The sequence below is a fragment of the Gorilla gorilla genome, chromosome 13 (assembly GCF_029281585.2).
Source record: "Gorilla gorilla gorilla isolate KB3781 chromosome 13, NHGRI_mGorGor1-v2.1_pri, whole genome shotgun sequence".
Lineage (NCBI taxonomy): Eukaryota > Metazoa > Chordata > Mammalia > Primates > Hominidae > Gorilla > Gorilla gorilla.
Window position 1 is genome coordinate 104,303,797 of NC_073237.2, and position 27,655 is coordinate 104,331,451.

General features: G+C 42.7%; 2 long non-coding RNA genes across 2 annotated transcripts in view; one reads left to right on the forward strand and one right to left on the reverse strand.

Annotated features, from left to right (window-relative positions):
* Nucleotides 1–7,904, forward strand: part of LOC134756899 (uncharacterized) — a 28,738-nt gene extending 20,834 nt beyond the window's left edge. The window contains exon 5 of the long non-coding RNA XR_010130317.1: nt 7,796–7,904. This is a non-coding gene — a long non-coding RNA (uncharacterized lncRNA). The remainder of the gene's footprint in view (nt 1–7,795) is intronic.
* Nucleotides 1–27,655, reverse strand: part of LOC134756900 (uncharacterized) — a 222,852-nt gene that overhangs the window by 6,147 nt on the left and 189,050 nt on the right. The window contains exon 2 of the long non-coding RNA XR_010130318.1: nt 258–351. This is a non-coding gene — a long non-coding RNA (uncharacterized lncRNA). The remainder of the gene's footprint in view (nt 1–257; nt 352–27,655) is intronic.

Genomic DNA, 27,655 nt, shown 5'->3' on the forward strand with positions numbered 1-27,655 from the left:
AAATTTTATCTTGGTGCTGCTGCTCCCATGTGAGACTGAGTTTGAGCTCCATCAATGATGAAGAAAGGGTAACAAACACATGTGGAGAAAGTGAGAAGAATGGACACTGGAGCCAGGTGAAACCAGCCACCTCAACTTTTTTAACTTCCTGAGTTTGACTGGGTCTTTGAATGACTAAAGCCAATTTGGGCCCAGATCTTATTCATGAAACTTAAATTTCAAATATACGACGTTTCCTCTTCAATGCAAATACTCACTCTAGGCTCTGAGCTGGGGTATCCAGGGTCTCCTCATGACATGGTGGCTGGAACTCATCCCTTTTCTTGGAAATTGTCAAAAGAGCTGAAAATTCTGGAAGGAGCAAGAGGCAGAAAATCAATCTGTGCCTACTTTGGAGTAGAACGACAAGGATATTCCTCCTCTGAGGGAAGCCATGGGATCTGGGATGCTCAAAGCTAACTATCGACAGAAGTTACCAAATGGAGCAGAGGAGAATAATCAACAGTTTCATGGAAACCTCTTAGCTGTAAACCCCTTATTTTCACAAGTCAGGGTGGTTATGGAAAAGAGGGGAGCAGATCTGTGCCCTTGACCTACCCTCCTAGACAACGCAGCCTGGAGAAGAGAGGGTTAAATGGTGTGTGGAGGACTTGAGCTACTCTCCCTCTCCATTCATCCGAAATCCCACTGGGATATTCTAATCTCCTTGGAACACGCTGCATTATCTGTACTTTCAGCACAGCTCACGTTTCAGATGGCAGGCTGCAGAGCAATCTGATTGTTTTATAGGCCCAGCCAAGAGAGGAGCTCCAGTTCCTTTCTCCTGGCCAGGTGCCCTCTTTGAGGGAGAAGACCTGCGGTGTATAGAGACTAGCCAAATGCTTAAAGATTTCAGAAACTTCAAAGGCAGGGGAGGAGCCAGAAACAATAAAAAGGAAAATGATAAACATTCGGCTTAAAGACGGGCTGAGTTAAAATCCCTGAGAAATTACTCTGAACAGTTAGAGGCTGATTCTCAGAGGCCCGTGGCAACGTTCCATGGTGTTACACAACGTTCCAAGAAGCAATTATTAGCTTTGTTTTAGTTGTGATTAATACAGTTAACGACTCGTAGAGGTGGAAAGACAATGGAAATGAGGAAGATGAGCACACAGAAAGGGGTCCCTGCTCCAGCCCAGCACTCTCTGATAAATAAGGGGAGTTCATCCCATCTTCAGGGTGTCTAGGAGGTCTTCACCCATTTCGAAAATTCAGTTTTGGAACTATTTGATAAGGAGAAACACAATTTTTTTTTAAACAGCCCAAAGCCCTTGCTGTTGAATAGCAAAAGGAAATCTGCTTTATTAAGGGACTCATTGCTTCCTGTGGGCAAAGCTTTGCCATGGGGCTCGACATCATTAAGGTCATGTCTGCACAAAGACCAGGAGAGTGATCAGCTGGAATGTTTAGGTCCAAAATATTGGAAGAGCTCAGCCTGATTCTCATGGGGGACTTAAATAGCTCAAGTAGAAAAAAAAAATCAGTAGATTTAAATCAGTGCAAAACTCTATGTGAGCATTTACTATGTGCCTGACACTTTTCTAGGGATGTATTTTGTTCCAGCAGGCAAGACAAAGATTCCCTTTCTCATGAAGGTCACATTCTAGAAGGAGATACAGACACAAAATAAAAGCCACAATGATACATCATAGGTTAACGTGGACTGTGCTATGGAAAAGAAGAAAGCTAAGCATGGGAAGGAGTGTTACGAGTGCCAAGGGCTACCTGGGGAGGCAGGAAACACAACGAAATGGGTGGAGATGTTGGGCTTCATCAAGATTGGGAGATCCAAGCAAGGCATGGAGGAGGTGATGAGGTCAGCCTAGAGGTTTCTAGGGGGCATCCAGGAAGAGTGAGGGACAGTATGCCTCAAAGGGGCAAGTCAGGAATGTGCTGTGCATCAAAAGAGCAACAAGAAATCCAGCGTGGCTAAGGTGAAATGAGTACTGAGGCAAGAGGATGGAGGCTCAGAGAAACACGGGGTTGAAGGGAGGGCCTGAAAAGTCTTAGAGCCATTGTGAAGATATTGCCAGAGTAAAATATTGCGAACACTACGTCTCAATACTCTAGGAGACTTGAATAGCTTAGACAGAAAAATAAGAAATATTTACATATATACAGAAAAAATCATGTCATTGTTATCTTCAGGAAGCTCACAGTCAACTGGGAAAGATAGATAAGTAAACATAGAATAATAATCTTACATGTCATAAGTAGATACTACAAAAGACAAACGCTTTGACTTGGGAGCAAAGGGGATGATTTGTGATCCTGTTTGGGGGAACCAGGGAAGATTTCCTAGAGGAGAGGACACCTGAGCCTATTAAGTTGAAAACAGTAAATTTGTTAGGCATTTTACCCTACACATTTGCCCACAAAGACACGTACACTCCAAGGATGTATGTGATTTGTCCCAGTTACCCTGCACCTAAAGTACCAGTCCAGTTTTACCTCCTACTAGAGCAATTGCCTTCCTGTGTGCAGACCCAGTTTGAACTGTGTTTGGGGTTGTTTTCCTCCAGCTTTCAGCTGAGGTCATGAAATGAAAAGCCTTGGCCACAACGGAGCTTCTTAGAAAACTCCGACCTTGCCTTCTCCTGATGTTACTGGCTGCCCTCTGTAGGAGTGTTTCCCAACTGGGGACTCTCCTTCAGTGAAAATCTAGACCGTGAACAGTGTAAAGATGACCCTGTGCAAATGAATTTCCCATGCTGGTAAATCTTACAGCAGAGCAAGGAAGACCTACAATCAAACAGAAAATATATGGGTAATTTAATTAGAGATTCACTGGAAACTTAAGGTGTTCAAGGTAAACAACCGGAACATTGAAATGTATTTTTCCTGGTAGACTAGAAAGTTTGCAAAGTTTGGTTTCAGGCAGCCCTGGGTACATATGCAGGTTCAATCACTTGCTAGCTATCTGATCATGGCCCTGTTTTCCTTCTCTGTTACATGAGATCATAATACTTGTCTTTCTGAGCTCCCAGGGCTATTCTGAGGATCATGAAAGTATGTGGTAAGCTGTAAAACACTATACCTGTGTTGAATGTTTTCCTTTTCAACGTGACTTTAAAAAAAAAAAACTTCATTGGTTTATTTAGTCAATATGACACACTTCTGCAATCTTTTGAATCCATGGAATTTTCATATTAGAAATTACAAATATTAGAGAGATTCTTATTTAAAGGCCTCGTGTTACAAATGAGCAAACAGGCCCAGAGAGGGAATATGATTTATTTAAGATTGCACAGCAAATTAGAGGTAAAGCTGGACCTGGGTTCCCTGACTCATCTTTCCGTGTTCTTTCAAATAAATTACAGTATATAATAGAAGATCATGTGAAGGAAGATTCTTCCTGCTTCTGACTGACTCAGAGAGACAGGAAGTATCATTTCCTTCTGGGGTTCTTCCACTGGAAGCACATTGCATTTCCTTCTATAGCAAACACTTTCACTAGTTTTAAAGGCATTCTTTTTTGATTAAAAAAACTCTTAATCCAGCACTTATGTAAAACTGCTTTCTTTAATTCTTCCAGTAACCCAGTAGATTATTAGTAATCCCATTTTGCAGATGAGGAAACTGAGCCTCTGAAAGCTGAAATGACTGACCCAAGGTCACATCTAGGAGGCAGCAAAGGTGGAGCCCACCTTCGAAGGCATTGTGCCACTATGTCTTTCCACCACACCGAAACCGTATATGCTACTTTCTCTTTTACCCTCTGGCAGAATTGAGATGTCTGCATTAGAAAGGAGCTAATTAAAGAAAGCAGCTGAAACAGTGAAATCCATCTTTATGAATCAACCTAATAAGTAGAATTAAAATCGCAAATTAGACTTAGAGGGTAACCTGATTTTTAAATTTTGTTACAAGATTGCAAAATAAAAGATAATGTTTTCCATTTACACAATGACTTTTATCCAAAGCAGTTTCACAGATGTGATAGAGATGAATCATAGGTAGGATTTATGAGTGAGTCTAACATTTAGCAATGTGGGATGCCCTAGTAGAGACAGTGTCTGTGTAATAACAGGAGCACTGAAATCAGAACTGCTTTTATCAGAGATGCTTGGCAGATAAGATAGATTCATTATTATTGTAAATATAAGAAAGTATAAAAAATGAATAAAACTCGCCCAAGCCTAGATAGCTAGAAGCAATTATTCATGTTATTGTTGTATGTTTCTTCCTTCTCCCTGAACACTGCCTTTTAAAAACTTTGGCTGGGATTAGACTGTATGTGAATTTGCACTTGATGTTATTAGTATTATTTACTATGATATATAACATGCTTCAAAAAGATAATATTTAATGGATGATTCACATTCCATTACTGAAAATAAAAAATATATATTAAAGAAACACCCCCAAATGGGAGAAAAACAATGACAAAAACCAAATGCAAAAAAAAAAAAATAGTGAGGTGAGTTGCAGGCTTTAAAGCAAAAGATAAAGTCTTTACGAGAGAAGACAGAATAGACTCTTGTTTCAGTGATACTCTGGCCTCCCTAGTTCTTGTTAACATTCCTGAGGCAACATTTTGGTTGACTCTTTCAAACTGGCTGTGTGTGCTTGTGCAGGGATTGGCCGGCCTTTTCTGTAAAGTGCCAGAGAGTGAATCATTTCGGTTTGAGGCAATACAGGCTCTGTAGCAACTACCCAACTTTGCCATTGTAGCCTGAAAGCGGCTATAGACAGTATATCAACCAGTGAGTATGGCTGTGTTCCTACAAAACTTTATTGACAAAAACAGACAGTGGATGGAATTTGGCTCTCCCAGGGGTATTCGTATATCAGTCTTTGCCTGGGCCTGGCTCTATGCTAAACCGTGTATAGATACAGAAAAGAAGGAAGTGTTTTGTCTCTGCCCTCAAGTAACTGGGAGAGATTAGAGAAGGCATCATTGCAATGTAGCATATGAAAAGCAATAAATAAGATGCACACCAAGTGCTGTGAGATCAAAGAGAAGGAAGTAAGCCGATCTCCTCTGGGCAATAAGGAAGTCCTCACAAATGAAGGGATCTAGCCTGAGTTGCAGAAACTGAGTAGGCGTTTATCTACATGCGCCTGTTCGGTTGACTGTGTATTGGGTTTCTTCTCCTATAAGGTTTGGGGGTGTCTCCATGAAAATTCCCAAGTCCTGGACTTCGCCCAGACCAGTAAAATTTCCTAAGAAACTGGTGGGCACTTTCCAGAGCAAACTTTACTAAACCACTGCCCTGGATGATTTTTTATCCTTGTTTGATCAAGGTATGAAAACAGCAAAGCCGGTGCGTCTTTGAAGTCCTTCTGTGTTGTGTTTATTTGGTGTGTGTATACGTGTTATACAAGGTACTAAGGATGAAATCACAGGGTGTTGTTACAAATTCCACCCCCAGCTATGGGGCAACTGCATTGTGGCATCCAGTCAATGCCATAATGAGTGCCTACTGTGGGCAAAAGGTGGTTTTCTGTCCAAAATAATGATCGATCCTCTGTTTCCAACACCACCCCACCAGCAGCAGCAGGACAATTGTCAAAGGGACAAAGGGTCCCGAAATGTTTGCTTCAGAGGGAGCAAAGAGAATGAGGAAGTGGAAAGAAGAGGTATTTGTTTTGGGGTGTGTTAACTGTTTCTCTTTTAGCAGGAATTTAGCTGAGGTGAGGGTTAATGATTCCATTTCTATTCTTGTTAAGAGTAACCAAGCTCTCCAGAGATTCTTGAAACAACTGTGCTATCTAAATACACAGTATTTTTCACATACTTTCACGTTAATCTCCCAGCTCTGTCTAAATCAGCTGCTAAGAAAAACTTAAAACAATTCCAATAGATTTCCTTTAGAGAGTGGTAAGGGAAAGAATTGAAGTTGGGAAAATGTGGCAGAATGCCAGAAATTTATCTACTTAGGTCTTGGATCCAGAAAATTAAAAAAATTTAAATATCATTAAAAGGTGATTAAAATTTAAAAATTAATGTTTAAGTCTTCTGCTTTGAAAATTATGAGTTAGGGAGCGTAATTTTTAAGTAAATAAATACTAGATATATAAGGAGAAGTTAAGAGAAAGACATTGAGAAGTACAGCAGATAATGATAAGGAGAAGAGCTAAGGCATGGGGGCAAAGAGAGCAGGATTGGAATCTATAAAAAATAAAAATACAAATTAGAGTATTGGGGAAGAGGTAAAGTTTAAGGAGAAAAAAATCAAAAATCAACTCTCGGTAAAAAGAGAAGAGTCAGGCTGGGCGCAGTAGCTCACACCTATAATCCCAGCACTCTGGGAGGCCGAGGCAGGTGGATCGCCTGAGGTCAGGAGTTCAAGACCAGCCTGGTCAACATGGTGAAACCCGATCTCTACTAAAAATACAAAAAGTTAGCTGGGCGTGGTGGCTCATGCCTGTAGTCCCAGCTACTTAGGAGGCTGACACATGAGAATCACTTGAACCTGGGAGGTGGGGGTTTCAGTGAGCCAACATCGTCCACTACACTCCAACCTGGCTGACAGAGTGAGACTCTGCCTCAAACAAACAAACAAAAAAAGAATCAGAAGGGAGAGAAAAGGAAGAAGAGTCAGTTATTTAAAAGTTCAGAAGACATTACCATCTGGAATCTTCATGAGCAGGATGAAGACCTACTGTTTTCAGCTCTTCAAGTTCTCATTCTTAAAGCTTCAGAGACTCTGATGTAAATGGGAACTGCCACTGCAGCCCCATGGGGAGCGTTTATTCTAGGTGGCTATGGCAATACCCAGAACAACCATTTCAGAGGCTGAATGCAACCAAACCTAGGACCAGCTGTCCCCTGTTGACTGGAGATGGACCTCGTACTGTGGATTATTGATAATCAGCTCAACGTTCTGCATGTGCCTCCCATGAACAAGATTCTGAAGCCTGGGATTTACTCTGGCCAGAGTTGCTCTCCTAAAAGATCCATCTGTTACAGGGCTACTCAGATATAGCTAAGGAAGATAGAGCTAAGGAAAACGCATCTGAATTAACACATATATATTGAGCAGCTACAGTGTGCAAATCACTGCATTTATCTCTTCATACACACGTCATCTCATCTACTCTTCTAAACAATCCTGTGAAATAGTTATTATTGTCTTCATCTTCTTGGTGATGAGACTAAAGCTTGTTAACTTATACGTGACTTGTCCAAGGATCTATACCTATTAAGTAGTGGGAATGGATTGGTCCCCAACACCAAAATCCAAGCACATTCCATCACTTCAGCTCCTCTAATTGTATAGCCCTACTACTAATCCAGTAGGAGAGAGGCTTTGGCTCTAGGGCCCACTGAACAAGAGGTTATCAGGGGAAACTTGGCAACATCTAGAGACATTTTCGTTTGTCACCTGACTGGGGTATGCTACTGACGTCTAGTGGATAGAGGCCAGGAATGCTACTAAACATCAATGCATAGAAAAGTCCCCACAACAAAGAACTATCTGGCCCCAAAGGTCAGTCATCCTGAGGTTGAGAAGCTCTGCATAAGACGGAAGTCCCTGGCCAGAGTTGCTCTCCTAAAAGATCCATCTGTTACAGGGCTACTCAGATATAGCCAGAATACACAAACTTTAATACTTTAAGTGCCTTGGAGGCTCTCGGGGGGCGGGGTGGTGGGGGTGGGAAAGTCAGCTTTTCTGTTAGGTTTGTTGCCTAAATACAAGGCTTTTCGCTTTGCAACCTTCAATCCTTTTTTTTTTAGTGCAGTGTATTAGGAAGAAATAGAAAATGCTGACAAAAATCATGGGGAAACTTTTCTTTGCCACTTCTTTAGGCTTCTTCATCTTCTGCCTAAAACCCTGCAGCAGCGACTTGATTATTCTCCTGTTGCCATCCTTGCTTCCCTTAAATCTACTTGCCGCCATCATCTTCCCAAAATACAGGTAAAGTCACGCCACTTCTAAACTCTGTAGGACTCCTATTGCCTCAGAATCAAGATTGTTTATTCTTCCTAGCCTGGCACTCAGAGCACCTATGATCCTGACGCAGTCTGACTCAAATTTAATTTCTAACATCTCTCCTTTCTTAACATTTCTTATAATCCAACCAAGCTGTAACACTTGCTTTTATGGGTTGGTGGTGGACAGGGTCCTAACCTGTGTTTTCCTGTCTCTGTCATGTTGCTAAAGCAATTCCTTTTTCTTGGAATGCCTTTTCATTGGTTCATTCATGGCCAAATCCTCTCTCAAGCTACAGCTCAAATGCCACCTCCACATTAAATTGTTTTCTGATTTCCCAAATTATAAATAGATGTTTTTGTCTCTGAAATTCCATAGCCCTTTCTCTGTGCCTCCAAATTTGAATGCATGTGCGTGTATGTAACTTATATATAAAACATAGTATGTGATACACATAGAATATTATATAACGTATCATATATTCTATTAAATTAAAATTATATAATTAAGTTATATAAAATTAAATATATATTAGTAAACATATATAAAATACATTCACTTATCTATGAAATTAAATTACATAATTAAAAGGTTTTGGTATTGATGTAAGAATATCTATATAACTCAATGATAAAGAAGAGGGAACCTAGGCATGGGTTCAGTTGTATAATTTAGTATGAATTTAGTATATAGTAAAAGGGGCATTCAAATCAGCAATTGTCTATTCATTAACTATCTACAGAACTTTATATTATTTAAAAATAAATTCAGATGAATTAAAACCCCAAATATGAAAAAAAGCTCATTATAGTGATATTATAAAAATATATATTCATGGGGGAGGTACGCCTGAAATTATACACATAGAAAAAAGTTAAAAGGAAAAAACATAGCTATAACAATTTAAATTTTAAAAATTCTGATTGGACAAAGTTAACCTAAGTAAAGCTTAAAGGTAAGAGATGTACTGGGGGCAAATATTTGTTACATAGACTGCAAAGGATTGGTATGAATAATATGTAAAGAGCTTAAACAGTTCAATACATTTAAAAAATGGCCCAATCAGAATAATGGATAAATGAGATAAGAAGGCTCAAAGGTTCATAGACATACAAATGGCCAACGAACACAGGAAAAGATAGCAAGCCTCATTAATAATTCAGCAAAATAGGAAGCCATCTACCACATTCGTCTTTTAGCCCATACAGGTTGCAACACATGAAAAAAGCTTACATAAAAATATTACATAATGGTGTGAAAAAGCAGTAACTCTCATATACTGTGGGTATGAATATAATTCATAAGGTTTATTTACAAAAGTAATTTATTAAGATTGGCTGAAAAGTAAAATATGTAAACTCTTTGGCTTAGCAATTCCATTCTAGGAGTAGATCTTTTTCAAACGTGCACATATATACAAAACAGTAGAAACAGATGTTCATCAAGGGAGAAATGGCTAACCATTTATGCATATGCATACTATGGAATACTATGTAGCCATTTAAAAAGATACACTAGAGATATAAATATTGACATGAAAATTTGTCCCAGTCATATTATATACTGAAAAAACAAGATACGCACAGACATGAAGATAGATATGAATTATAAACTTTTTGGAAGAGTGAACACCAGTGGTTAATTTTGAGGAAAGTTAAGAGATTAGGGGAGAATAAAAAGTTCACTTTTTATTTAGTCATTCATTTTTATTGATTTGTAGCTTGATTTTTTAAAAATGAGACATGAATATAACCTGTCTGATTTTGTAAATGATAAAATTAATATTTAAAAGGATAACTGGAACAACTACCATCTGTTAAGCACCTAGGTTCAAAACATCGTGATGTTCAAATGCGTCACCTCATAGAACCCTTGAACAACCTGGTAAAGTATGTATTTTGTCATATTAGAGATCAAGCAACCTAGTTGTAGAGAGTTTAGATAACCACTGTCTGGACATATGAAGGGTAAGCTGTGGAGCCAGATAAGAACAAAGGCTGACTTTTGGCAGAGGCCATATCCTTCACTGCAAAAGAGGGTGAGAGTGTTCAGTGAGAGGTATGTCCTGGAAGCTGGGGCTGGGTAGTCTAGAGGACGTGAAGCAGTCAAAGGTGGGAAGAGCCAGTGAGAAATGCAAGTACAAACCTTAGAAAACACCAAAAGAGCCGGGCGCTGTGGCTCACGCCTGTAATCCCAACACTCTGGGAGGCCAAAGTGGGCAGATCACCTGAGTTCAGGAGTTCGAGACCAGCCTGACCAACATGGTGAAAGCCCATCTCTACTAAAAATACAAAATTAGCTGGGTGTGGTGGCGCATGCCTGTAATCCCCGCTACTCAGGAGACTGAGGCAGGAGAATCGCTTGAACCCGGGAGGTGGAGGTTGCAGTGAGAGGAGATCCCACCATCACATCCCAGCCTGGGTGACAGAGCGAGACTCCATCTCAAAAAAAGAAAAAGAAAAAAGAAAACACCAAAAGGCCAAAAGCAGAGGGGTGCAGATGAGCAATAATGTGAACCCTGCTCAGAGAGAGGCATTGTACCTATAATGGCTATGTGGTGTGAAGGTATGAAGTTAACTAGTTTTAAAAACATAGAGTCAATGTTCACAGAATTGCCCTATGGGAGAAGGATTTAATTTGTTCTGGGCACCCTATGGGGCATGGGGGAGAGAAGGGCAGAAATGGGCAGAAGCTCCTGGGAGGCAATGTATTAGTCTGCCTTCACACTGCTATAAAGAACTAGCTGAGACTGGATAATTTATGAATAAAAAAGGTTTAATTGACTCACAGTTTCTCATGGCTGGGGAGGCCTCAGGAAACTTACAATCATGTTGGAAGGCAAAAGGGAAGCAAGGACCTTCTTCACATGACAGCAGGAGAGAGAGAGAGAGTGAAGGAAGAACAGGCAAACACTTTTAAACCATCAGATCTCTTGAGAACTCACTCACTATTATCAGAACAACCTGGGGGAAACTGCCCCATGATTCAATCATCTCCCACCAGGTCTCTCCCTTGATGCATGGGGATTACAATTCAAGATGAGATTTGGGTGGGGACACAGAGCCAAACCATATCAGGCAGACTTCAGCTCAATAAAATAAATACCCATAATTTTATTTCAACATTTCAGAGGACTTTGGAGGAAAAATAAAAAGCCTAGACCAACTGGGAAAGGAAGGCAATCTGTTACTCGGGAAGTCCTGCCTTGGGTAGGAGCCCTGTATGAAAAACCAAAGCATGACCTTGCAGGTGACTCTCTGTGTGCAAAGTCTACGTAAGTAGAACAGTGGGATATACCTTCGCATGAAAGTGAACAGGTGTGGAATCCTGGTATCTCCTGGTATTGTTTTCTTCTTCTTTCCTGCCCAGCCCCTCCCACTCCCCGCTTTTTATTTGGGAAGTACTTTTCCCCAATTGCATGCAGTTTTGGCAAATCCATCAGGATGCCTCCACCTCTCCTAAAATCCATGAAGCCAATCCCTCGTTCTCCCTGGAATTTGAATCTTTAGCAGAGCCACACAATAAAATGGTTACAGGTTTTTTTCCCCACCCAAAAGATAGATAGTGTCTTGAAGAGGCTATTTGTCTGGCTACCTTGGCCTGTCCTCTTGCAGGTCTGACCAGTTATAGAATATAGATAGCCACACTCTCACATTTCATTCCAATCTAGGTTGGCCAAAGTTGGTTTCTATAGCTTCTCACTAAAGCACCTTAACTGATACAGGAGGATTTACACATTACTAGTGCCCAATATTGGTCATTCACTCTTTTAGTAATTCAGAGCCTTAGATGGGTCAGGCTCTGTGCTTGGCACTGGGGATTCAGAGCCCAAGGACCCCAGGCTCATGAGAAAAACAAGCCCCAAATACTGAAGGAGTCAGTCCATGAGGCCCCTAAGCTATTCTAGGAGGTGGAGATTGTGAGGAGATAGTTGTAGAGGAGCTGACACTTGAATTGAGTCAAGAAGTAAACTTGCACTACCTCTGCTGCTTTCTCCATGCCACCCACTGCACTCCACGTCAGCAAGCATATTTTCATTAGCTACTCAGTGCCACTGAATGTGTGTCCCTGAAAGTGCCAGTGCGATTAAAAGACTTCAATAGATTTTTATGGGAAAGTTGAGGAAGCCACATATTTAGAAAGTTTAGAAAGTGCCACATTCTTCAGGAGAATGATTATGAATTTCAAAAAAAAAAAAAAACAAAACAGAAAAGGAACCCCTAGAGTCCAACCTCATTCTGATTTAGAGACACAGAAGTCACTGCATAACTGCATGCTTTTTATTACAAAGATAATTGATAAAATATAAAACACATTGGTAACAATTACAGATACGACCCAAATGCGGTCACATGGCGTAGCTTTGTCTGACTGTAGTGGAAAGGGGCATATTAACTCCTTGACATCAACATTGTCCATCCTACATATTTAACACCTTGTATATCTGTGTCTCATTAGTTAAGACTTCGCTTCCAAAATTTCATGACACAGCAGGCCTAAATTTTCCCCTTTGCCAATAAATAGCTGTATGAACAACTTTGGACAAGGCCCTTGAGCTTTCTGAGTTTCAATTTTTTTCAATTGCTAAATGGGGACTTGTTTGCCATTGCCATAGCAGTATAATGAAGATGAAGGCAAACAGATATAAATATTAAGATTAGTCTTGAAAGGTTCCAAGAAATCAACAGGTATAGTAGGCAGAATAATGTCCCCTACCCCAGAAGATGTCCATGTTTTAATCGCTGGAAGCCATGAATCCTGTTACTTTATGTAGAAAGAAGAGACTTTACAGATGTGATTCAGGTTAAGGACCTCAGGTAAGGAGACTGACCTGGATTTTCCAGTTGAGTCCAATCTAATCATGAGTCCTTAGAAACAGAGACACCTTTCTTTCCTGGCTGTGGTCAAAGGGAGATGTGACTACTGAAGAATGGTCAGAGGGATGTGATCTGGGGACTCAACCCACTGATGTTGCTGCCTTTGAAGATAGAGGGAGGGGCCATGAGCCAAGAAATGTGGGCAGCCTCTAGGAGCTGGAAAAGACAAGGAAACAGATTCACCCCTTGGAGACTCCAGAAAGAAATGCTGCCCTTCTGATACCTTGACCTTAGCCAGTGAGACCCGTGTGGGATTTCTGATCTCCAGAACTGTGAGATAACAAATTTGCCTTATGATAAATTTGCCTTGGTGTAAGCCACAAAGTTTGTGGTCATTTGTTACAACAACAGTAGAAAACTAACAAAATGGGGGAATGTTTTGAAAAGGGAAGCATGAGCAAATACCATAAGAGAGAATGGTGGCTTCCAATAACTGCAAGGAATTCCATGCTGCCGGAATGTAAATTGTATGTGGGTGAAAAAAACGAGATGGGCTGGAGAGTATGAGATCCTTAATAATAGCAGTTATAACAATGGCAGCAACAACATTCAGTGGGCGATTAGTGTGTGTCAGATACACATCTAAGCATTTTACATGTGTTAACTCTAAAACTCAAAGCCATCCTATAAGGTAGTGACTTTTTTTTTCTTTTTTTTTTTTTTTTGACAGAGTCTCACTTTGTTGCTCAGGCTGGAGTGCAGTGGTGCAATCTCAGCTCACTGCAACCTCTGCCTCCCAGGTTCAAGTGATTCTCCTGCCTCAGCCTCCCGAGTAGCTGGGACTACAGGCGTGTGCCACCACGCCCAGCTAATTTTGTATTTTTAGTAGAGACGGGGTTTTACCACATTGGCCAGACTGGTCTCAAACTCTTGACCTCAAGTGATCCAGCTGCCCTGGACTTCCAAAGTGCTGGGATTACAGGCATGAGCCACCGTGCCTGGCCAGTAGTGACTGTTATTATCTCCACTTACAGATGGGGAAACCAAGTCACAGAGAAGGCTAAGTAAGTTGCTCAAGCTTAACATGTACAGTGCAGCCATGCTAGGATTTCATTCCTGCAGTCTGGCTCTGTCTCCTCTCTAATCTCACCCCTGCAAAGGGCAGTGTGGAGGCCTTGAGGGAGTTTATACAGGAGAATGACAATCAGAACTGAGGTTTAGGGAGATCAGCATGGTGAATGAATTTCAGGGAAATAAAACATCATTCCTGTATTACTGGCTCCCTTTCTGTGCTGGTCTTGTTTATCATGGAGGGAGAGCAGCGTGTGTGAGCAGATAGATAGGCAACTAGAAAAGGCTAAGAGGGATAAAAAGAAAGTTGAGGAAAATGAAACAGAGAAAGCCAAAGAGATATTTCTCGAGGATGGATAAATCTGCTGCAGACCTTTCCGGTGAAATGTATTATTATTTCACAACTCTCAACACCTTTGTTCTTCCTCCCTTAGAACAAGAAAGCAGCAGAATCACTTCCTTGGTCCACACTCTATGTCACTAGCGGTCAGTTGAAGTGTGTGTGTGTGTGCATGCGTGTGACACTGGCAGTCAGTTGAAGTGTGTGTGTGTGTGTGTGTGTGTGTGATTCTTAAAGACCAAAATGTTTTCAGATACAAGCTGCCACATTGTCACGTCACTTTAAAAGAAGCAGGATCAGTTGCAGGGGATCCCACTGGCTATTCCTGCCATACCACAGGGGCATTCTGGTTCCCACAGCTCAGAATTCCTCTATTCACTCATCAGTCTTGTTTTCTTTCTTTTTTCTTTTAATTTTATTATCATTATACTTTAAGTTTTAGGGTACATGTGCACAATGTGCAGGTTTGTTATGTATACATGTGCCATGTTGCTGTGCTGCACCCATTAACTCGTCATTTAGCATTAGGTATATCTCCTAATGCTATCCCTCCCCCCTCCCCCCACCCCACAACAGACCCCAGTGTGTGATGTTCCCCTTCCTGTGTCCATGTGTTCTCATTGTTCAATTCCCACCTATGAGTGAGAATATGCGGTGTTTGGTTTTTTGTCCTTGCGATAGTTTGCTGAGAATGATGGTTTCCAGCTTCATCCATGTCCCTACAAAGGACATGAATTCATCCTTTTTTATGGCTGCATAGTATTCCATGGTCTATATGTGCCACATTTTCTTAATCCAGTCTATCATTGTTGGACATTTGGGTGGGTTCCAAGTCTTTGCTATTGTGAATAGTGCCGCAATAAACATAAGTGTGCATGTGTCTTTATAGCAGCATGATTTATAATCCTTTGGGTATATACCCAGTAATGGGATGGCTGGGTCAAATGGTATTCCTAGTTCTAGATCCCTGAGGAATCGCCACACCGACTTCCACAATGGTTGAACTAGTTTACAGTCCCACCAACAGTGTAAAAGTGTTCCTATTTCTCCACATCCTCTCCAGCACCTGTTGTTTCCTGACATTTTAATGATCGCCATTCTAACTGGTGTGAGATGGTATCTCATTGTGGTTTTGATTTGCATTTCTCTGATGGCCAGTGATGATGAGCATTTTTTCATATGTCTTTTGGCTGCATATATGTCTTCTTTTGAGAAGTGTCTGTTCATATCCTTCGCCCACTTGTTGATGGGGTTGTTTGTTTTTTTATTGTAAATTTATTTGAGTTCATTGTAGATGCTGGATATTAGCCCTTTGTCAGATGAGTAGGTTGCAAAAATTTTCTCCCATTCTGTAGGTTGCCTGTTCACTCTGATGGTAGTTTCTTTTGCTGTGCAGAAGCTCTTTAGTTTAATTAGATCCCACTTGTCAATTGTGGCTTTTGTTGCCATTGCTTTTGGTGTTTTGGACATGAAGTCCTTGCCCATGCCTATGTCCTGAATGGTATTGCCTAGGTTTTCTTCTAGGGTTTTTATGGTTTTAGGTCTAACATGTAAGTCTTTAATCCGTCTTGAATTAATTTTTGTATAAGGTGTAAGGAAGGGATCCAGTTTCAGCTTTCTACATATGGCTAGCCAGTTTTCCCAGCACCATTTATTAAATAGGGAATCCTTTCCCCATTGCTTGTTTTTCTCAGGTTTGTCAAAGATAAGATAGTTGTAGATATGTGGCATTATTTCTGAGGGCTCTGTTCTGTTCCATTGGTCTATATCTCTGTTTTGGTACCAGTACCATGCTGTTTTGGTTACTGTAGCCTTGTAGTATAGTTTGAAGTCAGGTAGCGTGATACCTCCAGCTTTGTTCTTTTGGCTTAGGATTGACTTGGCAATGTGAGCTCTTATCTCAAAATAATAAGAGCTATCTATGACAAACCCACAGCCAATATCATACTGAATGGACAAAACCTGGAAGCATTCCCTTTGAAAACTGGCACAAGACAGGGATGCCCTCTCTCACCACTCCTATTCAACATAGTGTTGGAAGTTCTGGCCAGGGCAATCAGGCAGGAGAAGGAAATAAAGCACATTCAATTAGGAAAAGAGAAAGTCAAATTGTCCCTGTTTGCAGATGACATGATTGTATATCTAGAAAACCCCATCATCTCAGCCCAAAATCTCCTTAAGCTGGTGAGCAACTTCAGCAAAGTCTCAGGATGCAAAATCAATGTGCAAAAATCACAAGCATTCTTATACACCAATAACAGACAAACAGAGAGCCAAATCATGAGTGAACTCCCATTCACAATTGCTTCAAAGAGAATAAAATACCTAGGAATCCAACTTACAAAGGACGTGAAGGACCTCTTCAAGGAGAACTACAAACCACTGCTCAGTGAAATAAAAGACGACACAAACAAATGGAAGAACATTCCATGCTCATGGGTAGGAAGAATCAGTATCGTGAAAATGGCCATACTGCCCAAGGTAATTTATAGATTCAATGCCATCCCCATCAAGCTACCAATGACTTTCTTCACAGAATTGGAAAAAACTACTTTAAAGTTCATATGGAATCATCAGTCTTGTTTTCTTACAGGTCTCCCTTATTGAAAGAATGAATAAATGAATGAATGAATTCTCCTTAGAACTAGATTTTATGCTACCTCCTGTTGAACTAGGAGCTCCTCTGAACACTACTTGAAACAAAACAAAATATAATAAAAAGTATTCTAAGGTTTCATCTTAGAACAGTCTGGAGATTCTAAGATACACCAGTGCCCAAGATCCATCCTAGAGCTATGAAAACAGAATCGTTAGGAGTGGGGCTTATGTATGGTTATTTTTAAAATAACCACTCCACTGTGATTTTTTTTCTGAGAATTTTTAAAATTCTCCACTCCCCAGGTGATTCCAGAGTTCTTCTGTAATTGGGAACCACCTCTCTAAGCTTGTGAGAGCTCTTTCACCATCATGGAGAAGAAAAGCCATGGCTTTGGAGTGAGAAGCACAGGTTGGATTCCTCTCTCTCCTCCAAGAAATTGAAGAAGTCATTCAATCTGAGCTTCAGACCTTCCTCTTTCAACTGTGATTTAGCACTTTTCTCATAGGGCTTTTGGAAAAATTAAAGGACATCAAATATGGGAAGCAACTGATGCAGCCTGACACCTAGTAAGCATTCAGTAAGTTGGAATTTCTGTCTTTTTTTCTCACATGCTTCCTCCATAAATCCAGGGAGAACTTCTATAGGGAAACAAGTAGGGGTATCCTCTGATAACCTCAGTGCCTCCCTCCAGCTGGTAGACCTGCAAACATAGTCTGCTTATCTCCAGGTCTCCAAATGCTGTTCCCAGCACTGGCCAGCACCTCTTCTGGGCAGCTTATGCCCCAGCCTGGACTCCTTGTCCCCAGGCTTACAAAATTCCAATCCCTCTTGCCCTGTACCAAGGGGGGAGCAATGGGGTGGCCCTCTTCCAGAGCAATGGTCCCCAACCTTTTTGGCACCAGGGACTGGTTTAGTGGAAGACAATTTTTCTATGGACCAGGGAGAAGGATGGTTTTGGGATGATTCAAGCACATTACATTTATTATGTACTTTATTCCTATTATTATGACATTGTAATATATAATAAAATAGTTATACAATTCACCATAATGCAGAATCAGTGGGAACCCTGAGCTTGTTTTCCTGCAACTAGATGGTCCCATGTGGAGTTGATGGGAGGCAGTGACAGATCATCAGGCATTAGATTCTCAGATTCTCATAAGGAGCATGCAACCTAGATCCCTCAAAGGAACAGTTCATGATAGGATTTGCGCTCCTATGAGAATCTAATGCACTTCTGATCTCACAGGAGATGGAGCTCAGGTGGTAATGTGAGTGATGGGGAGTGGCTATTAATACAGATGAAGCTTCACTTGCTTGCCCGCCGCTCACCTGCTATGTGGCCCAGTTCCTAATAGGACACCGACCAGTGCCAGTCGGTGGCCTGGGAGTTGCGGACCCCCATTCTACAGTATAACTCTGCAGCATGTTCAGCTCTGCCCTGGCACAGGCCACTTTGCATTCAGGCAGCCTGCTGATGCTTCTGCCTGTGAGTTCCAGTCTTTACCAAGCAATGCTAGCTGGAGTTTGCCAGAAATTCTAAGCTGATACCATCTTTCCAAGAGATTCCCAGGGATCTTTATTTTAATTCCTCTGCTACTAGCACGAGTTCTGAAGAACAATTGTTCAGTTGTTGTCACTACCCCACTCTCCTATGGACATCAAGCCACAGATTTTCTTCCACTTGAGCTATATGTAAAAACTTCTTGAGTTGCATTTAGGAGTTTGTCCTTCATGGCATCGCTGTCTTCAGGATAGTACTCACATCCCATTGGAGAAAGAAAAACAAAAGCATTTTCCCTCCCACTATTCAGGAATGCCTCATGGTACTGGGAAACTCCCAGGCTAATTTTCCCATTGTGTATACAACACCTTACAGTTTAGAGATGCTTTCATAGTCTTAACTTTCTGTGATCTTCTCCAAGAATGCTATTGAGATAACAGGGAAGAGATTATCATTAGATCTTCATTTCACCAACGAAAACTGAAGTTCAGAGTCAGACTTCAAAACTAGGTTCCTTCTCACCAAACTAAGCACAAAATCACATAAATGTACTTTACATGTTTTTGGAATGAATCCTGGGTTTTGTTTATACACAGTTATGTCAATAGGCTGTAACTCCTAAACGATTCAGTTGAAACAGAAACTAGCTCAGTAGACATGTCTCATTATTACTCTTAATAACAAAAAATGCCACAACCTGGATTGATGTAGCTGAAAAGGTAAAGGAAGCAGGACTGTCTACTCCTGTGCTCCCCAAAGCATGGCCATTGTGCAAGCTGTTCTAGATAGGGTATTTGTCAACAAAAATTTCCAGGAAATGAATGGGCACTGTATCTTTTTATTTGGATATCAGAAAGAATTTCTCCTCTACAGTAATTTCTCCCCTGGCTAGGTTTTGGGGATTAAATCATTCCCCCATTTACAAGAGCCCTGTGGCTCTCCTAGGCTGTAGCTCCATTTGGAGTGAAATGAACCAATGCTCCTTACCTAAGCCACAGCTCTTCAGGCTTGAAACCACAGACTCTTTTTCAGTAAGACAAGTGAGTAGGGATTCCTGGGGCCCTGGAAAGTACTTCACTTTCCCAACTTTAACTATCAGAGGATTTGGGCTGGATCTCTGGTACTGCATAAGTTGAAAGAGAGAGAGAGAAATTCATTTTTTTTTTTTTTTTGAGACAGAGTCTCGCTCTGTTGCCCAGGCTGGAGTGCAGTGGCTCGATCTTGGCTCACTGCAAGCTCCGCCTCCAGGGTTCATGCCATTCTCCTGCCTCAGCCTCCCGAGTAGCTGGGACTACAGGTGCCCACCACCATGCCCGGCTAATATTTTGTATTTTTAGTAGAGACGGGGTTTCGCTGTGTTAGCCAGTATGGCCGAGATCTCCTAACCTCGTGATCCGCCCGCCTCGGCCTCCCAAAGTGCTGGGATTACAGGCATGAGCCACCGCACCCAGCTGAGAAATTCATTCTTTTGGAGATCTCTGAGCTCCTGCCTTATTAACCGTCTGCTGACAATCAACAGATCCTTCAGAGGCATGACTTAGATCTGAGAGCCTTTCAACTTTCCTGTGTCCTGATGTCACAGCCCACTTAGAAAGCCAAGTCCAAGGGGTATGAAAATTGACAACACCCCAGCTGCCCCTGAGATGATTCCTCAAGGAGATCTTTGCCAGGTTGTTACTGATAAAGAAGACCGATGACTGATCATGTGACTCATTTGTCACCAATGACCCCATCTGGTGCACAAGAACTGGGTACAAAACGAGGGCTGATTGTGGGGCGCGAGGACCGCCACTAACTACACGGGCACCATCAGCCATCCACCTGTTCACGTCATTAACGTCATGATGCTCTCTGAAGGAGGCTGTGGTATTCCCATTTCACAAATACTGAGGGAGATTAAACACACGCACACACATACACAAAATCACACATCTTGCAACCTATTTTTAGCTCCAAAAGCCACTCATCCAGGCTGGAGTGCCGTGGTGTGATCTTGGCTCACTGCAACTTCCACCTCCTCGATTCAAGCAATTCTCCTGCCTCAGCCTCCTGATCAGCTGGGACTACAGGCATGCACCACCACACCTGGCTAATTTTTGTGTTTTTTTAGTAGAGACGAGGTTTCACCATTTGGCCAGGCTGGTCTCGAACTTCTGACCTCAGGTGATCTGCCTGCTTCAGCCTCCCAAAGTTCTGGGATTACAGGAGTGAGCCACCACCCCAGCCAGATTCAAAATCTTTTATTGCCTCTAGGAATTGTGAGGCAATTCTTGGCTATTGTGCTTCTACTCCACAGTTAAGGACATCCCCAGGGACTCCTGAACTGACAAATGACAATGAGAAATTGACCAGGAACAATTTTTTTTTTCTTCACTTTAAAAAGAAGCAATAACCAATACAACACCTCCTTGGGGATCAAAATCTCAAAATTTTGGTATCGATTGGTAAAGCATCCACAATGCAACTCCTTCTTGTTATCTCTTCTTGGGTTCTAGTTGTTTCCTTTCTTCTTTGTCCATGCAAAAGAGGATGGCAGGAAGGGAGCATGAGAGTCCTCGCCGAATCTGCTTCCGGGGTTGCTGTGTGGATTACACAGGCAGAGAGGTGCGAATACATCTGCAAACATCACAGCACTCTACAGATGCCATTTATGAGCAGAAGGCCTGCTTTTTTAATGCAAAAACTTGGGTGTCTCCTCTGAGCTCCCCAGCCTGGGTGAAACCATTCTGGAATCTTCTGTGTTTCACTCCACCAGAGCACTGTTATTGCATTACTTTCATTTCCCTACTTGCGAGAAAACAATGTAATGAACGGATCCTTGAAACCATGGTGCAGTACAGGGCAGGCAGTGAGAGATAAAGATGGGCAGAAGAAATGTGCATATGAAATGTGCAAACAGGAAGGACTCTCCCCTTTCCTGGTCCAGCCTGGGAGGGCTTTTCTCATCAGACTGGTCAGGGGAGATCAAACATTTCTTCACTGGACAAGGCCCTGAGTCAACATCACAGTGGAAAAGGGTCTCACCCCTGCAAGTTTCCTTCTGCATGCAGCATGAAGGAGGGGGGTACTCTTTAGGGGTTTCCATTTCTGCTTTCCTCAGTCAGTGGGCTCTGAAATCCAAAGGCTTCTGTGTTGCAGGACAACTTTGGTTACAACTTAGGATAGGGGCATGCCAGAGGCAGCTCCTATTGGAGTGAGCAGGAGAGAAAGAGAGAGAATTGTTAAATGTTTAGTTTTGGTAGCCAATTGATGTCACATTGGCTACCAATGTGATATCTCAAAATTGGTTATGGTTGGCAGTATTTACACAAGGAAAATTGGTAAATACTACAACTAAGATCTTTTTTTTTTCTTTTCCTCCAGAGACCTGGTTGTTAAATATTTACCAACAAACCATTGGCTTAAAGTTGCATTAAAGTGTAGAACCCCAAATTTTGCTCATGCTTTCTCGATTATATTCTCTTTTCCCCTCTTCCCAAGGTGCTTTTGAATTCTACCCTTCTATTTGCTCTTGGTGTGTACTTCTAGAGAAATGCTAAGGTTACATTCACAGAGGTCAAAGCAGTATGAATAAATAGACCGTTTATTTGTACAGAACCCTTATATTGTTTGAAGTGATGTCACGTGTATTTTTTTTATTTTTGATCTGCACCACAACCCTGAGAAAGACAGAGTTAGTACACTTATTTACAATTTGCAGATGGGAAAACTGCAATTCAAAGTGTCTGCATGGGAATGATGGGCCCAGGCAAGGAGGAGGGCCAGGGGATCCTCCCCACCACCTTGCTGCCCCTAAAAGTCAATGAAGCACCACTAGACAAAGCACCCACCATTCCCAGACCAGACTGTGGCCGGCCGGGAAAAACCAAACTGCAGCGAGTGCACAAACGGCTTTTATGTGGTTTGAGGCTACATTCTGTGATTCTTTATGTAGAAGCAAATTGTCCTTTTAATTATTGTGTGGGCTGAACTGAAATAGATGCACATTCCTTGAGCCACTGGCAGCAGCCAGAGTGGCCCAGGTGTTCAGCGTGAAGATCTGCCAAGTTTCAAATTTGATGCTTATAATTGGGAGTGGTATCTGTTTCTATGCAGAAAGTGTTTGCTTTTCTTAAACTAAAGCCTTTGGAATATTGTAAATGGGAAACACAATGGAATGGTCATGGAGTTCATGGTATATTCCATTAGGAGAGAGTTGGGGACAAGGTCCTGGTGGGCAGTGGGTGTTCACTGACATATTAAAGGTTCCAATCCTGTGGCCTTGATCCACTTCAGGTACATGAATCTTATGGTACATGAATCTTATAACTGTTGCCAAAGGGTAAGATCATTTTGAATGGCTGGGACTGTTATCTTTTAAAAATACATTCATATAGTCTCATATGAGTTTGTTGCAGGGAAGCATGTTGGCCTATACAGAATTGGAGTTTTCAGACAATCAAAGCAAAGAAAAAAAACAGGCCCCTAGCATGCATTCTTCTTTGTTCTTCTGCCTTGGAGCTAGGGAGACAGCATTGATTCTGGGCTCTTGCAGAGATACTCTGCAGACAGATCCGTCCCCACCCTCCCTAATTGCTGCCCAGGCTCAGGTGATCACCAACACCCATTCCTTTGTTCCTCCCTAAATATTTTCCCACAAACCAAGCCCCGGGGCCATCTCCTCTTTTTCTGTCCCCAAAAACTAGGGCCCTCTGCTGCCCCACCTCCTCGGCATGTCCCCCAGACAACTTGAAAAGGCCTACATTCATCCTAATTGCTGCAGGACCCACAGAACAAGGCTTCCTATTGCCCTCCTGGGGGACCTGGTCAGATTCATGGAATTCCCAGAGTGGGTGTTGTTGCCTCCCCTGGCACCCCTTCCCTCCTCTTGTCATAACGTCACAAAAATTACTCTTTAGGGAGATTCTACACCTCCATTTCACACTATCATTGTGGGACTGTGAGTCAGTCTTGGTGGGATTTTTAATCAAGAGGTTCTCTCCTCTTTCGGCCAATGGGAGACATTTGACTCAGTCTCAACCCCTCAGACTCTTTCGCAGAAGTTCTGAGCACAGTGCCGCAAGGTGGAAGGCAACGAGGGCTAGCGCATCCCAGGGCTGAGATGGGAGAAGCTTGTTCCCTGATTTCTGCGACTTAAATCTTCAGGGCTGCCCTGCATCCTCTTTTATCTCTCAATTGTCTTTTCTGTGAACTAACTTATCTTCCAATACATTTTCTTTTCTTTTCTTTTGAGACAAAGTTTTGCTCTGGTCATCCAGGCTGATGTGCAATGGCATGATTTCAGCTCACTGCAACGTCCACCTCCCGGGCTTAAGCCATTCTCCTGCCTCAGCCTCCTGAGTAGCTGGGATTACAGGTGCCCAGCACCATGCCTGGCTAATTTCTGTACTTTTAGTAGAGACGGGGTTTCATCACATTGGCCAGGCTGGATCTCAAACTCCTGACCTCAGGTGATCCACCCACCTCAACCTCCCAAAGTGCTGTGATTACAGGCGTGAGCCACCGTGCCTGGCCAAATGTTCTTTTTTGGTTTATTTTTCTCAAGTTATCCAGTTCATCTGTTGCTTACAATCAAAACAACCCTAATTCACAGAGTCCCAAATAAATGAAAACCTCACACACAGGCTGGAGGCTCTAGTCACAGCCCATTGGCATGTCTGATGCGTCTGAGCTGGGCAATGGCACATCCCCATTGAGCAACAATAACCAAAGAGGTTGGGGTGGAAAGTAGAGAGTGAACCTAAAATAGTTTAAAACTCTGGGTTATAAATGACCAAAACCTTTACCAATAATGAACGGGCACAAAGCGGGAGCTTGCTCGAGTGTCTCTCCCAGTTTGTTTCTGAGTTCACTCATCTATGATATGGGAGGTAGGCCTGATGACTAGATGCTGGAAATCTGTGATTTTGCGACACTGCTGTTTTCAGTGTGATAAAACCGAAACTGAGCCTTCACTCTGTGCTCTGCTAGGTACTGGCTCAAAGAGATGGGTGGAATGCAGCCTCTGCCCTCAGGTGATACGATTTGAGTCTGAGGAAGAGGCCAGGCTAGAGGCACAAAGACTGTTGGGTGACATTGTCCTGGCCTGGGATAACCAGGGCTACAGGCATGGTGTGGAGGCAGGAGGGGCTTCAATGACCGACAGAGCAACAAGAAGGGAGAAGCCCAAGTGACCCAGTTTCCTGATCTGGGGGATGGTATGTTCCTGAGATATTAAAGGGCTACCTTTCCCACCCCCCTCCCGCCCCCGTGGTTTAATAAGTGGCCTTGAGGGAATTGGGCAACTACAACTCAGAAGTCAGTCCCTTTTTATTTTGTCTCTCAGGATAGTTGTATTTTTCCTGGCCTCCCAAGAAGAACAGCCCCTTCACGCCAGAAAAGTTGGAGACCACACAGCAGACATCCCTGGCACCTGCTTTTCTGGTAGTCCTTGTGCTTCTCCAGACCCAGAGAGAGACGCACACCGCAGGGAACTGCTTAGCAACTGCACGTAGGAAATCGGGATTCCAAACTATTCCTGTGGGTTTTTTCCTCCCCACTTTGTTCTCTTGTTTTCAGTCGTTCATGATTCAGTCATTGTTCCATCACAAAACGCACTAACCGGTTCTGCAGGCCCTGGGATCTCAGCTGCACTGGGGCCACTGCCGCCCTGGTTCCTGGGGTCAGGGGGTTTCAGGCAAAGGCCCCAAGTGATTCCCTAAAGACCTGGCCAGGGTGAGCCACACGGGGTGGGCAGCCCCTGTATGAGGCTGTTCTTAGGGCCCCCCTGGGTTTCTCTGGGCCTGGGCCCTTGCTCTCATTCTCTCTCTCTTCATCTCTGCACTCATGTGGGCTCCTGACATTTCTGTTTCCTCTCTTGGTAGAAGGGTCTCTCTCTTACCCATCCACCTCTGTCTTGGTCTCTCTTTATATGCATCTCTGTCTCTTTGTCTCTCTCTGTCTCTGTGAGCCTCTCATCTCTGTGTCTCTGTCTTTGTTTCGTTTGTCTTTTTTTGTCTCTGCGTCTTTGTTTTCCCACTGTCTTTCTCTGCTTCTGTTTGTGTCTGACTCTCTTTATGTGTCTCTGTGCTTGTCTCTTTCAGTCTCTGTAAGTTTGTATCTCTCACTCTGTCTCTGCATCTCTCGGTTTCTCATTTCTCCATCTTTCTGTTTCTTTTTGTCGCCCTCTCTGTTCTTTCTCTGACTCTGTTTCTCTGAGCCTCTCTTCTTCTCTCTCTCCATTCCCCCACACCCCCTCTCTTTCTGAATTTCTCTTTGAAGCTCAGAAGCTTGGCCCAAGTCCCAAATGAAATGGGCTCAGTTTCCAGAATAGCTAACATTGCACATTGAGAGTTAATTTTTTCCCTCGTCATCAACTTCCTTCCTATTCTAGAATGCCTGAGGCTGGCCAAAAGGGCTTCCTAGGAAAGGGCCCACGTGCCGCGGCAGAAGCCACACAGCCGTGCTGCACCCCAGAGAGCGCCAAAGAAGATCGACTGACAACTGCAACATGCAACGTGCCGGATTTCTCTGGCAGTGCTCCAGCTAGTCAGAGCCAATTAATATGAAACCAATAGGCCAAATCAACGTTTTCAGAAGTTAACTCAAAAAAATCCCAGAAGATTAACCAGCCTGTGGCCTTTGCTATGAAATTGTTACCACACCACTTTCTTTTCTTTTGAAAGTCCAGATGGGCAGATAAATCCAAAGTGGATCAACCACATCTGCCATTCCTCCACACAAATTACACCCCTCCCACAACTTCCCTCTTCCCTCTCCAGCATGCGAAGCACTCAGGGCCTGGGCTGAATTGACATTTTATGCCACACTGTATGTTTTGAATTCCTCATCGTATTATGAGGAACTGCATCATGACCCCTCTGAGGCAAAGAGCTGGCAGATTCTGAAATTTGCCTTCTCCAAAGGTGAGAACTGCATTTATGGAGGGACGGCTTTCTTCCAGGCACAAAATGAACCAAGAGTAGAACCCAGCCCCGTTGGCTGCCTTCTCCAGTGTTCTGAACCGGTATTCAAATCAGCAAAGTCCAGGTAGGTGTTTTCTATTAATAATGCCCCCTTTTCTACATTTGCTAGGTAATGTATTATAGTATCATGCCCAGTTGAGAGATGAGGTTATTAATAAAGTCCTTTCTTGAAGAAGAGAGTTGGGGGAAGGAAAGGAGAGAGGCAGGAGGGTTCCTTGGGATGGGCACCTCTCCTGCAGAGTAGCTGGAGTTGCTGGAATCTGGGCAGCCTATGGGGTTTGAGTCAAATGTCAAAAGTTAAGGCCACCACCCCAGGATGTCTGTATAAATGGGTCCTTGAAACAAGAAGGGCTTGAGATGTCAGAAATTGAAAATCTTGGGAAGAACCAAATCAAGAGAGTACTGGAACATAATGCTGGGAAATACTTAAGAAACTGATGTTCATGCTGGCTAAATTTTGAGTGCTTCCTGGGTAGAGTGCACCGGAGTGTTAAAAGGCTAAGAACAGACTGACATAATCTGGAGCACAGTAGGAAACTTTCCAAGCTCAAATCCTTTAATTCCAAAACTTGTGTTCTTTAGGTAAATTAGTAAGCATTTTCCAAAGTTTCTCTATGAAGAAAGCAGCCGGGTGAATATACATTTTATATAGCTAGGGACACCTATTAAAAGCTCACTTTCCCTTTAAGATTATTAAGAAAAGTATAGGGAATGTTCTATTTTATGTGGGCTGGGACTCTTGGCACAAAAACTGAGATTTTACCTAAGAAACTGAAATCGCGGAATTCCAGAGCAGGAAAATATTTCGAGATCATCTGTTCTTTAATACCCTTTTCATTTGACAGACAAGGAAACAGAAGCCAAGAGATGGAATATTGCATACAAGGTTGCACAGCAAGTGTGATGGGTGGTGACTTATACCTCAACCCCAGCCTTGCAAGTTGGCCATGTGGTTGTGACATTTCTACATTCCATTCTCAGAGGACCAGTGAACAAAAACGATGTTGTTTGGGTAGATTAGCATTCCTGGGGTTTGAGTCTTTAAAATGTGGTTGTTTAGAAGTTTGAGAGAGGTTAGTCTTACAGAAAAGCACCTTGGGTTTTGCATGGCCATGTTAGCAGGACAAGCAGCACCCATAGGCTATCCTGAGTTCCTCACACCAGTGACCTTCCCGGGTTTGGCCCAGCATGCTTCTCTGTTCCCAACCAGAGCATGGCTTGGGTAGTGTCCCACTTGCTGGTTTTTGTTCTGGCCTCCACACTGGACCTTGAGATGCCCTGCCTGTGTATCATCTGGCAGCTCATCTGGCCCCAAAGACCTGAGCAGATCTGTCCTCTTCCTGCCTGGCCTGCCTCCAAAGTCTGATGCCTGGTCCTTGTCTTGATGTTGGCTTGAACTGGACAGTTTCTGTCATTATCCCGGCCACACATTCAAGGTTAC